This window comes from Tasmannia lanceolata, unplaced genomic scaffold (assembly GCF_043159265.1).
Source record: "Tasmannia lanceolata isolate RefF3 unplaced genomic scaffold, GAP_Taslan_0.1 ptg000008l, whole genome shotgun sequence".
In the NCBI taxonomy this organism is placed as follows: domain Eukaryota; kingdom Viridiplantae; phylum Streptophyta; class Magnoliopsida; order Canellales; family Winteraceae; genus Tasmannia; species Tasmannia lanceolata.
Window position 1 is genome coordinate 21,999,002 of NW_027518685.1, and position 12,292 is coordinate 22,011,293.

Below are 12,292 nucleotides of genomic sequence, written 5' to 3' on the forward strand. Positions count from 1 at the left end.
GGGCTGAATTTAATATAATGTGGCATATATGTCCACTGGTGGCTCCCACTCAGGATTAATACACACCGTCTACTTGATGGCTCTTGCTTTGGATCTCCTATGACTCAAAAATTATGTCGATGGGTCGTGGTTAAATGCACATTCCTCGTAATTGAGTAGGGAGTTATGGTAGGGCAGTATTTTTCCGTGCCACTATTGGGGAAGTGATGCATCTGGGACGGCACGATAAATGCTTTTGTTGGGAAATTGGATCCGAGCCGTGAAATGCGAAACAGTGTGATCTCTGCCGTTGATGTAACTTGGCAGTTTTCGAACCGCCGCGGGAAGGCTTTATACAGGTAGGGGCGTAGAAACCCCATTTTCCATCTTCATTTTTTTTAATGCTGAGTCTCCTTGCTGTGAAGGGTGAGAACCTTTCTAGTCTTCAATGGCGATCGTGCGTGATAGATCAGTGGGGTCACAAGTGTTGTTCCGGAAGGGTTATTGTTCATGCTAGGCGACTAGGATTTGCCTTGAGTTTCGGCCGCACTGGAGTGCGCTACCACTAGTCTCGACCGTAAGGTCCACCTGCGATGAATTTTCACGGGCCCCCTCTGCTTGTGCTTGGTTTTGGGGGTAGTATGCAAGATGCTACCTCCAACTACCTCGATGCCCGGAAGGAGGAGTTCTGAACCTTCAGGTGGATCAATGGCGAGCCAGTACCTGATCTTTCTTTTCTTTGTTTTCCCTGTGATGCCGTCAATTTTAGCTTAGGGAGACATTTCACTGGACGACCTGGTGACGTGGAGTGGTGGCGAGGCGGCAGGTGTAGTACCGTGTCGGGACGTTATCTCTTCGCACCCACAAGAGTGGTATTATTTTATTGCTCTTTTCTGGTTCAGTGATTTTTCTTTATATTTCCTCCTTCCCTATGAATTTGGGACCATGGAAATATTCGAACTTCATGCAAAAGGCCGATGACTAAAGTTGCCACCTAGGTTAGAGACCTAGGATTCATAAGTGACACAACAAAGTAGTCTGCGATTCCATATATCTACGTCCGTTACCCGGTTACGAGAATGGAAAGTGTTAGACATCATTCTCACCCGGTAAACCAGTCTTTAATTTCTAGAATTAACTTATTTAAACTCGATTGGAAGGCTATTAAATCCCGTAAATGGAAGCTAATATGTGATCTACAGGACATGCAACCTAGAAAGTTTAGTTTGATGTGAACCCTAAATTAGTTTAGTATTTTAATGTTCTTATGACATCTGCAAGGTAACTACAATGAATTTGAGTAGGAAATTGGATGATAAAGCGAACGGGAGTTTGGGAAAGGTATGACTGAACTTGGGATTGCAAGACTTCTGGGGTTCTGGATTTTTTATTTTCCTGGATTTTCTGAATTTTTTGGATTTTTCTGGATGTTTAAACTCGTATAATAATTTTCAAGTTTAAAATTGATTTAATTAATTTTTAGATTTATTAATTAATGACTCTTTTTATTTGAGTTGATTAACTACTTTTTATACTTCCAATAATTAAAATGAATTTTCTTAGGATTTTTAGAAATTACAAATGATTTTTGTATGGTTTTTAGGCTTTAAAATGGTTTTTTAATTGGTTTTAATTGTTTTTAATAACTTTTTAATTAAAAATTTATTTTTTGTTGAATTCCAATAAAGAAAACATGTTTTATTTTTAGTTCCAACAATAAAAATCCAGATTTATTTATTTGGAAACCTTATTTTTGGTGATTTCTAATGCTTAAAAAGTATTTTTCATGGATTTTAGATTTAAGAAAAGAAAATTCAAAGGAAGATCCGAAATTCATAGAGTGTGGATTCAAAACTCCATTCTAAAATTGCGAATTAGGGTTTATAGTTGGGGCTGGCCAATCCCAAAGTTGGAGTTTGTGGCTCACTTCGGGCCGATTATATCTTCAGCTGGATTTTCATTTCCTTGATTTCAAATTGGGCCTGATTCTGGCCTATTTTCCAAAGGCTTGGAAATTTGCTTAATTCGCGCGCCTTTTGATTACTTGGGACACCCAGCAGCAGTGTACGTGGTAATATATCAGCCCCTCTGCAGTCATTGATACTCTGCTGCTAGGTTTCCCTAGTAATCCAAAGGGGTGGATATATCACTTCCTCATATTTTTTATATAATATTTTAAATACCGGATGATGGTATTGCAACCCTTGACTTTCCTGCATTTTGGACTTCTATTAGATCTATTTGTTTCACATTTAGGATTAAATGACACGTTCTCATAATCATAGGCCTTGCTATGGAGTGCCAAATGACCACAGGCCGCCATGACCACAGGCCGCCATGGCCGGTTCATATATGGTGCAACATATGGTGTGACCAGTAAAAGAAGTAGAGGGAGGTGTGGAAGTGGGGGTATCCTCTGCCTCGACCAAGACCATGACCATGACCAAGTGAACGATAAGGATTGATAATGCTTGCATCTAACATTTGCATCGACCAGTTCTCTCGACAAAGACTGGGGCCCATCTCACAAAGGCATCCTTAATTTCTGATTAGCATGATCAGTTCAACTAATGGGTAGTACTTGGCAAATTATTAACTCCTCAACTTTCCTGCATTTGTTCTATATCTCAATTTTCATGTCCTCGCATTTTAATTCCGTACTTGGAAATCTTTTATTTGAAGAAGCGCGCGACTGCCGAGTCGTCTAACAAGTTGGCAAGCTTTTAAAGAAGCTAGCAACCCAATAGAAGGAAGTGAAGAAGAAGAAGAAGAAGAAGAAGAAGGGAGATGCTGTACAACGAGCATCTTGTTCATACATAGCAGTGGGTCAATGCTGTACAACGAGCATTTCGTTCATACAGATTGTCATTGTAAATACCAACGATTTTTTTCATAAGCACACATGACAGATTTCTAATTATGGTAGGAGTTTAATGGTTTAAAGTTGAGGAATATTTAGTCTAGCCTTTTTTATACGAAGCACGAGATTAGACTCTAGACTAGCTCATATGGACTCACCAATTGCTTCAATTAACATCGCAATCACTTTTCCACCCATCTTATAGTATGCCATGAAGGCACCCACAACATAAGTGCAACCCTGCGGAATTTAACAGAAATAGATTAGATTTTAGTTTAGATTTATGAAACTAACTGGTTGTTTTCTAAATAAAATTGCCAAAACGTGAAGGTGTCTATGTGCATTTCCTTAATCTTTATACGTACATGCCATTGGGGAACAGAGTGGGAAGAGCAGATCCCAACTTAAAGTTGTTTTGGCTAGAAAAAATCAATTAACTAAAACTAATTCATCCCCCTTTAGTATGCTCCTTTTCTTAAAACAGGACTCCTTCAACAGTAGCCTCTTGTTATGGTTCAGTAAAAACCACTCATTCCTATTGGTATGAACCAACATGGTGGCTTCTACTATAATTTCACACAATCTTGACCATCTCAAGACTCTTTAAACCCATTCTATTTATTTAAAATATTTTTTTGTTTCTTTTAATTTGACATTTTTTTCTGTTTATTTATTGGTATGAACCTACACACAGTGGCTTTTTCTGTTTTGTATGTTGATTGTAATATCTTTCGCATTCTAATAAACCGGTAGAAGTCCCCGCCAAAACCCAGCTTGCCTATCAAAATATTAAACCCTAATCTTCCCGTCGCCAAACCCCCCTAAGCTTAAGCTGTTTGTGTTGGCGTTATATAATCATTTATACTTGAACACTCTAGACTGCCCATCTAATAGGCCCACGATTGATTGGTCAGGTACAAAATAAAATCACATGATCGAACGACACCAATCATCTGATTATTATTCACCATGCTCACTGAATGTGGGTTCTTCACAAGTTTATTTTGAGAAGCAGTTATGTTACGACTAAGTAAGCAATTACCGCCACCCAACTTGGGATGGACGGTTTAGATCATCTGACAATACTGGTCATGTGTGATGAACTAGGAATAACTGTGTTGAAACTTGACATCCTGTTTAAATCATCTGACAATACTGGTCATGTGTGATGAACTAGGAATAACCGTGTTGAAACCTGACATCCTGTTTGATGATTTTTCCATTGCAGAAAAGTAAAAGACATAGATAATAATTGTCATCAGAAATCAAGCCCCTTATGCATGTAATTGATGTGTATATCAGATTTATGGAATTTGTGCTACTGTTAGACGGAATAATACATTCATAGGGAATTTTCGTAGCAAATAATGTAGTGTTTTTTCTTGTAAAGGGGGTTTTCTTTTTTTGATTATCTTCCTGATTTGTAATAGGTTAGAGGCAAGAGTTTATGTCCTCCCCTAGTAATTATTATTTTCTTATTGATAAAATTTTACTGTGCCGCCCAGGGTTCCTAGATAAATTCCTGGTTATAAATCCAGTTACACCCCCTCAACTTTCTAACACATTCAACGATAATCTATAAAGTAGACACTCTCAGTTGATGATTTGTCTACAGATCGAAGGGTTAGGATGATCCTATGGAGCTAATTTTTTAGGCACACCCTACCTTTGTCAGAGCCCGTCAAATGAATGCTTTGGATCATCCAAACAATGTGGTCCCATTGTGTTTTTCGTTGGCAGACTAGAGAAGGTTTTGATAAGACGAGATCCTAATTAGAATTGATAGTGTTTCAAAAGAGGGGTCTACCTTATACGCATTGAAAAGTTAGTGGGTGTAGCTGATGAGTTTGAAACTATACGATACTTACTAAGTATCGTAAGTAAATTGATCCCAAAGTTGAGAGGGGGTAACTGTAATTTTCGCTATTTATTTGAAAAAAAAACAAAAGAGGACTATGGCTTGGTCTTACCTTGACAAAACCCAACAAAGATCCGACTAGAGAACCCGAAACTGCAAGAAGCTTCAAGAACTGGCATCGGTAAATGGCCTGCAAATTAAATTGAAAGATACAAACAATCCGTAGATAGATATTTGGTAGAGAGAGACAGAGGAGAGAGGGTCGGGGGATCTCTCACTTTCTCTTCTAAAACTTGGGACTTCACCGGAGATTCCACAAACATGCCTTATTAGGAAATAAAAATGGCTGTCAAAGCATATTGGGAAAGGCTTGGAATATGAAATGGTTGTCACAGCATATTGGGAAAGAATCAACTTGATACATAGCGGTATCCTCACCCAGATTACACTGTATATAGCCTTTCCTCTTCTACATCAGTTTAGGTCCCAAAATTGTGTAGTTTCTATTCTTTTTTTCTGCAATCACTATCCTAATTATAGGATATGTGTTACTCTCTTTTGTATATATATACACCAACGAAGTGAATGAAAAGTAATAGAGAATATTAAAATCAATTCTTTATTCTGAGATTTATCATGGTATCAAAGCTATTGGGTCAAAGTTCTGCCATTTTTTCTTCATTTGAAGAGAGCCTCCCCTTCTGCTAGTCCCATTTTTACCCATTAAATCATTTTTGTATTGCTGTAACAGCCATTTTTGGGAGATGGGTACTCCAGAAGAGTCTAGTTGATTTTGTATTACAGTTCCTAAGACCGTTGATTTTAACAACCCTCTATTCTTGCATCATTCGGATAGTCCCGGCACTGTGCTTGTTTCTCAAGTTCTCAATGGAGAAAATTACTCCACATGGAGCAGGGCCATGATCAAGGCCCTCAATGCCAAGAGGAAGCTTGGATTCATTGATGGTTCAATAAAAAAAGCCAACAGATCCAAAAGACAAAGATTTTGCTCAATGGGTTCGTTGTGATATTATGGTAAACTCTTGGCTTCTTAATTCCCTCTTTAAGGAGTTAGCAGCTAGTGTCATTTATGCTGAAACAGCATATGAGATTTGGACAGATCTTAAGGAGCGATTCTCTCAAACTAATGCTCCACGAATTTTTCAAATTCAAAGGGACATTATATCCCTTGCCCAAGAAAAAATGTCTATTGCAAATTATTTCACCCAGCTGAAAAGTTTTTGGGATGAACTTTCAGCACTTCGACCCATTCCAACATGCACTTGTGGTGCTCAAAAGTTGTTGCTTGAATACCAGCAACAAGATAAGATGATTCAGTTTTTGATGGGCTTGAATGAGTCCTATTCAAGTGTACGTGGACAGATTCTACTCCTTGATCCAGTTCCATCCATCAACCGAGTCTTTTCACTTGTAGTACAAGAAGAGAGGCAACGAGAGGTCTACTCTACAAACTCACAAGTCACAGATGCTGCTGCGTTTTTTTCTAACTCCAATCGGAATCAAAATTCCTTTCATCCCACTCAAGGCATCGATAAGAAGAATTCAAACAAAAGTTCCACATGGGCGAAGCCTACTTGCAAACATTGTGGCTGGACTGGCCACACCATTGACAAATGTTATCGATTGCACGGATATCCTCCCTCCGGGCCATAGACTTTATAAAGCACAACCACAAAGTTCTGCCAATCAAGTGGTCGCTTCCAACAATGTCACTCCTAGTGCTGAATCATCTTCTGACCGTGTTTTTTCAACTCCCGAAGAGTACCACAAAATACGTGCTTTAATCAACAAGCCACAGTTTAACCCACCTCAGGCAGGTAGCAACCATTTGGCTGCAAACTTAGCAGGTATGTCCTTGAGTTTATCCTCATCTCTTGATCAAGTTTCTTGGATTATTGATACCGGAGCCACAGACCATATGGTCAGCTCTGTTTCTCTCCTTACATCCGTATCTTCATTGGGTTCATCCACTGTTAAATTACCTGATGGACGTCATGCTCCAGTTACGCATGTGGGTATAGTTATTTTATCCAGTGTTTAAAAACTCCTTGACTAGGCAAGGAACTCGCACGAGTCGACTCCTTTTTACCTCGGCCGCATTCCGCGTTTCACCACATCCGCGTTCCGCGTTTTGCCTTACAGAGTCAATAAACTCCTTTGACTCTCCCGAGTTATGACCTTGTCAACCGTGTTAACCGCGTTCTTGGCCGCGTCTGCGCCGAGTCAACAAGGATTTTTCTTGGCCGCGTTCCGCGTCAAATCCGCGTTTTTAAACACTGATTTTATCACCTTCATTGGTCCTCACGAATGTCCTATGCGTACCTTCCTTCACTTTTAATGTTATCTCTGCCAGTAAACTTACTAAAGTCTCCAATTGCTCATTAACTTTTTTTTTGGATTCTTGTGTCATACAGGACCGGACGATTGGAGCGGGTAGAGAGCGGGATGGCCTGTACTATCTCTTGAGTCCCACTAGCACAATTTGTAGTTCTGCTTGTTCGGTTTCTTCCTTTGATCTTTGGCACAGACGCTTAGGACATTTGTCAAATAAGTGCCTGCATTTCTTGTCTCAAACAGTACCTAATATTTGCGTTTCTAATGAACATGTTTGTTCCATTTGTCCACTTGCCAAACAAACACGTGCACCATTTCCTTTAAGTTCCATTACTTTTGTTGCACCATTTGATTTAATCCATTGTGATATTTGGGGAGGTTACCAAAATTCCTCTCTTAGTGGTGCACGTTATTTCTTGACTATAGTGGACGACTACACTCGCAACACATGGGTTTACCTTATGAGAGAGAAATCAGAAACTAGGAAAATCCTTCAGTTTTTTGTTAACTTAATTGAAAACCAATTTGATCAAAGGATAAAGCGAATCCGCTCTGATAATGGCTTAGAGTTTAACATGAGCAATTTTTTTTCTTGAAAAGGGAATTATACATCAGCAAAGTTGTGTTGCCACTCCACAACAGAATGGGATCGTTGAGCGCAAACACCGCCACCTACTTAATGTCGCACGAGCATTACGTTTCCAAGCTCATTTACCAATTAAGTTTTGGGGTGAATGTATACTCACTGCTGCATATTTAATCAATCGAACTCCCACACCAATTCTTTCAGGTCAAACACCTTATGAAAAATTATTTCATACAAAACCGTCATACTCTCACTTAAGGGTATTTGGATGCGTTTGCTATGCTTCAACTCATGCATTAAAAAGGACCAAATTCGATCCTCGAGCTAAGCGTTGTGTTTTCCTTGGATACCCCTATGGTCAAAAGGGTTATAAGGTATATGACCTTGAGACACAAAATATGTTTGTGTCTCGTGATGTCATATTCTATGAAGATATCTTCCCTTTTCAGACAATTCCAATAGAATCTTCCAACATTGTCTTGCCATTACTAGTAACGGATTGCACTGAATTTCCCATCACCACAACACCCATCATCAATAATGATGCGCCCAACATGACGCCACCAACCTCACCTTCACCTCCTCCTCCTCCTCCTCCTCCATCACCTCCTACACGCCACTCCAAAAGACAAACCAAAGCACCGCGCTATCTCCAGGACTATCACTGTACCTTAGCCGTGCAACCTCTCCCCAATTCGTCACATACCTCGACGACCAACCCTCAAGTAAGTACCTCTCACCCTTTGTCTGATTACTTGTGTTATGATAATCTCTCCCCATCTTATCGGGCATTCTCTATAGCAATCTCTTCTGTCACAGAACCTAAGTTTTTCCACCAAGCTGTTCGTGATCCCAAATGGTGTGAAGCCATGGCGGCAGAAATAAGGGCCCTTGAGGACAATCACACTTGGACTCTCACTCCTCTCCCTTCTCATAAAAAACCCATCGGATGTAAATGGGTCTACAAAATTAAGTATAACTCTGATGGCTCTGTTGATCGCTATAAGGCGAGCCTTGTTGTCAAGGGTTATAGTAAAAAAGAGGGCTTGGACTACCAAGAAACATTTGCTCATGTTGCCAAATTGGTTACTCTTCGTACCCTATTAGCCGTGGCCGCTATCCAACACTGGCATCTACATCAGTTAGATGTCAACAATGCTTTCTTACATGGCGATCTAGAAGAAGAAGTCTACATGCAACTACCTCCAGGTTTTTCTCATCAGGGGGAGACACGAGTTTGCAAACTCAATAAATCATTATATGGTCTTAAACAGGCATCTCATCAATGGTTCACCAAACTCTCCACTGCATTAATGGATGCGGGTTTTGTTCAATCTAAGTCGGATTATTCCCTCTTCACTCAGCTTTCAGAATCCTCTTTTACAACTGTGTATGTTGATGACATCATTCTTGCTGTAAATGATCTTTCTGCCAATACTACTCTCAAAGCATTTCTCAACAGTCGGTTTAACTTGAAGGACCTTGGAAATCTTAAATATTTCTTAGGCATTGAGGTAACTCGTTCAAAGTAGGGCATACATCTTTCTCAACGCAAATATGCACTTGAGATCTTGGAAGATACTGGCTTTCTTGGCTCGCGACCAGTCACATTCCCCATGGAACAAAATCTTAAATTGACATCCTTGGATGGTGATCTCCTGCCCGATCCTAGTAGCTATCGTCGTCTTGTTGGCCGTCTAATTTATCTCACAATTACACGCCCAGACATAGTATTTTCTGTACAAATGCTCAGTCGACTTATGGACAAGCCTAGACAGTCACATCTTGATGCTGCACATCGTCTCCTCCGATATATCAAGCAATCTCCTGGTCAAGGCATTCTCTTATCATCTTTTAGCTTTCTTCAGTTACGGGCATTTTGTGATTCTGATTGGGATAGTTGTAAAGACTCACGAAGATCTACCACCGGATATTGCATCCTGTTAGGCTCGTCTCCTATCTCTTGGGAATCCAAAAAACAAAGCACGGTCTCTACGTCATCTGCCGAAGCCGAATATCGTGCAATGGCCACCACCTACTGTGAAATCACTCGGCTTCTTTATTTGCTTCGTGATCTGCAAGTGACGCATTCTCAACCCGCTTTAATGTTTTGTGACAATAAAGTTGCCTTGCACATTGCTGCCAACCCGATATTTCACGAACGCACCAAGCATATCGAGATTGATTGCCATATCATTCGAGAAAAGATTCAGGCGGGCCTCCTTCGTACAGCCTACATTCCTACTCATGAACAGCCTGCCGATTTATTCACTAAACCTCTTGGTGCTGCACAATTCCATACACTCATTCACAAGTTAGGTGTGCTCAACATTCACACTCCAACTTGAGGGGGAGTATTAGGAAATAAAAATGGCTGTCAAAGCATATTGGGAAAGGCTTGGAATATGAAATAGTTGTCACAGCATATTGGGAAAGAATCAACTTGATACATAGCTGTATCCTCACCCAGATTACACTGTATATAACCTTTCCTCTTCTACATCAATTTAGGTCCCAAAATTGTATAGTTTCTATTCTTTTTTTCTGCAATCACTATCCTAATTATAGGATATGTGTTACTCTCTTTTGTATATATATACACCAACGAAGTGAATGAAAAGTAACAGAGAATATTAAAATCAATTCTTTATTCTGAGATTTATCATGCCTGGCCGGAAATCTGACCCAACCGAGGCCGGCGGAGAAGAATGAGCTGCCATGTCTTCAGTTTTAGAGCTGCTTGTCTGACCTCCAAACACCGGGATATACTTACTCTCTTTGCATGGGGAATCAATCTCCAATTACCAAGGTAGATTGACCCACTTGTACTTTTCCCAACCAATACCCAGTGAGGTCTCATGGTCTCAAAAACAGGGCCCAATGATGCAATTCCGGCCACAAACCTACCTATTTAATGGCAGTTAATAAGGGATTCGACAAGCATGTATATGGGTCACCTCATGGTAATCTACTCATCTAGTTAATTTCCCAAGTCCCAAAGCTCTGTAAAAAGAAAATAAGGAGCTCCGGCTACTGGATATTTCTTCCTATTCACGAGAAAGATCAGCCACGTATACATATTGAGGTGGTCAACGCTCAATTGCACCACAAGGGCTGAGATTAACTGGAGTTACGGCTTCCTACTTCAGCCTTTAAATGTATACTAACGATTTCAGTGAGAGGGGTGAATTTATCAGTGCCCCATGTTATAATGTGGCATGTCGACTAGTCCCAATACAAACCGTCTACTTGAATGCTCTTGCTTTGGATCTCGTGTGGCTCAAAAATTATGTCGATCACCTAATTGTAGCATCTAATAATGTGTGGAAAGGATTCACATTCAAGAAAATAAACCAAGTTGCTATTATCCAAGTTCGACATGACGATTCTCAAAATCCAAAACAAACGCCTCCATAACATACCCTATATATATATATATATATATATATATATATATATATTTTAAATTATGTGTAAGGTAGGGTTAGTCAGGGATAGGGGATCTAGTAGTGACAGATTGGGCTTTTGCAGTCTTCAGTACGGTGAAACAGACCTAGGTCAGGTTCTGGCGAGGACAGCTCGTGATTCTTAGACACGGCAAATGGGTAACCCGCGCAGATACGGTAAGACCCTGGCGGGTACGTACCCAGCGGGTATGAGTAAAAAATACCCTCGATTCTACGGGTACGGGTAGGCTTTTAATGAACCCAGACCCAACCCGAGCGGGTTGGTAAACCGGCGGGTAACCCAACAAATATATTTTTTATTTTTAAAAAAAGAAAAAACCTTTTGCGGCAACGATGATTTCATTCCTTTCGCGGCCTAAATTGTTGTAAATTGCAACGAAGACATTGGATTAAAATCAACGCACAGAAGATTACCAGCGGATCTAAGGGAGGAAAATGGAGTTAATGGGAAGATGGAGGTTTTGGATCTAACCCTAAAACCAAGCCGAAATCTGTTCGGAGACAGGGAAGATGACCGGCGAATTTAAGGGAGGAAAATGGAGGGTAGCTGAGGTGGAGGTGATGGGGACAAGATGGTCGGGTGGAATGGGGTGGCAAGGGGTGTGGTGGTGGCGGCCGAAACTCTCCCAAACCTAACTTCTTCTCTTCTATTTTTCAACCCTGCAAACCCTAGCAAATCAGCCTTCTCTTTCTTTGTGAAACCTTCTCTAAAATTCCCTAAGCCTCTTTTGTTTCTTCTTCTTCTTTATAAAAATCCTAAAAGACCAACCAAAGGACCCAAACCCATTTCTCTTGCTCTGTCTTTTCTTTTTACCCTCTTCTTTGCGGCCCAAAAACCCAAAAAAATCTAGAGATGTGGTGGGAGAGATGGTGGCCGGTGGTCGGCGGGCTGCAGTGGTCGGCGATGGGAGAGGAAATGCTACCTCGGGAGGTTGGGCTAGGTTTCGTGGCTGCTCGACTCGAGAGAAGGAAGGAGAGAAAAGCGAAGAAAAAACAATGAATTGATAGACTATAGTGTTTACTGTTTAGTAATTTAGTTGGTTCCTAACCCGAGTTTTGACGGGTAACCCGTGGGCACAAGGGCTGGACCCAAACCCACCCGCGGGTACAGGTGCCATACGCGCTGACGGCTGGATCTTCGAGTCGGCACGTGTCGGAGAAGTAGAATGCAAATAGTGTCCACGTGG